Genomic DNA, 1,817 nt, shown 5'->3' with positions numbered 1-1,817 from the left:
TGGCCCAGGGTTTCACCACAGCCAGGCTTCACCTTCCAGGCCCCCCATGAGGCTGGGAGCTGGTCATGCTTCCTGGTACCCCCCCTCACCTCTCCCTCCCTGCCCACCTGGGTGAGGCTGGGGGCTGGTCACAGTGCAGCAGCAGTGGACTCTGGGCTGTGAATGATTGTGTTCTGGGGTCAGAGCCCCCTTACGCAGCCACCCTGGGCAAGGCCACAACCTGTCCTACTGCCTGCCACAGGGCTGAGGGGGGCACCCCCACCAAGATCCTGGGTTCCAGAGAGGCTCATGCCTGTCTGCTAGGATGTCCGTTTGTGGCTGGACAACATTCCCACCTTCAGGGCGGTGACAGCCCTGAGTCAGCAGTCACAAAGTTCTTCCTGCAAAGTCCTCAGCTCTGGGGACTGACCTCAGGCCAACATGAGCTTGCCTGACCACCAGGAAAGCAGGGATCCCAGGAAGGAGGGTAGCAGCTAGGCCCGTGCAAGTCAGCATGCCTGGCCATGCCTGGTTTATCCTGCCAGTTTGACTGTGACCCCTCCTGGAGCATCTAGGGCTGGTATCCTGCCCACGTGTGTGATGGTCACCCACGCCCTGAGTGGACAGAACCTGGCAGAGTGGTCTTCCCCAGTCGAATGCCCGTTGTATGGCTGTCTTTCCCGCCCAGCTTGAGGAGTGCAAGTTTGGACACGCTGAGCCCTGGCAAGTCCCCACCGCTGGACCGCCTGCGGCACAGCAGCAAGAAACCCTCTTTCCTGCCCACCAACCACATACTCGCTATAAACTGCAGAACTCCTAATGAGAAAATTGCCTGGCCCCGCCTCCCAGCGCTCCTGTGGTCAATAAAACAAAACGGAATTTCCCAGCGTGTGTCCTTCAGGGCAGTCCTCAGTGGCCTGGGCCAGAGGCCACTCACCTGGCCAGGCCTTACACAGGGTCCGCTGCCTCCCGGGGCTGGGAGGAAGCGGGGAGGCAGGCCCTGAGGCCCCCTGGGGCCGCCGCAGCTAACCCCAGATGACCACGTCCGCAGCCATCACGATTTCAGCAAGCTTCCCTGGCCGTGAGGGCAAGCAGCTGTGCTTAGCTCTGGCATGGCGTGGGCATTCTGTGCCACGCGAGTGGGAACTTAAGAGCAAGCGAGGGCTGAACCAGGGCTCCCCAAACACGGAGGGGGTGACCCTCGGCCACACGTGAGGACGGCCGCCTGGGGTACACCAGAGCTTGGGTTGGGGGCGTCTCCACTCAGGAAGCGTGCAGAGTTCCCTTCTCTTCCCACCCGACCAGGCAGGACCCGCATCAAGAGGTGGCCATCCTGCCTGGGGCAGGGGGCTTGGAATTCCCCAGGAGACAGTGAGATGGACGAGAGGAAGAGGACACGGCCAGGCAGAGGGCGAGGTCAAGAAGGGAGCCGGGACGAGGCAGCAAGGCCGGGAGACCCCTTCGCGGCAACCTGGTCGCCGCTGCCCACGCTCAGCCGGCGACCTGCACCTCCCGCGGCCGAGCTCGCCGCCGCCCCGCCCCCAGACGCGCTCCGCCCCCACGTGGGCTCCGCCCAATCGTCGGGGCGCCGGCGCCAGCGTCACGGACGCTCCATTGTCATGCAAATATAAGGCACGTAAAAGGCGCCCGGCGCGACCAGCTCCCGGGTGCAGCGGCTCCTCCGGAGGCTGGAGTGAATCTGCCGCTCGAGCAGCCCAGCCACGGGGACCGCACAGTAGCCACTGCTCCCGACGCCTGCCCCGGAGTCCGTCAGCGCAGCACCCGCCCCCCCCTTGGGCGCGGCTGGATGCGGCGGGAGCCCCGCAGCGGCGGCCCCC

This window comes from Elephantulus edwardii, unplaced genomic scaffold, assembly GCF_000299155.1.
Source record: "Elephantulus edwardii isolate Elephantulus edwardi_28Jun2011 unplaced genomic scaffold, EleEdw1.0 scaffold00289, whole genome shotgun sequence".
In the NCBI taxonomy this organism is placed as follows: Eukaryota; Metazoa; Chordata; class Mammalia; order Macroscelidea; family Macroscelididae; genus Elephantulus; species Elephantulus edwardii.
Note: the sequence above shows the minus strand (reverse complement) of the source record.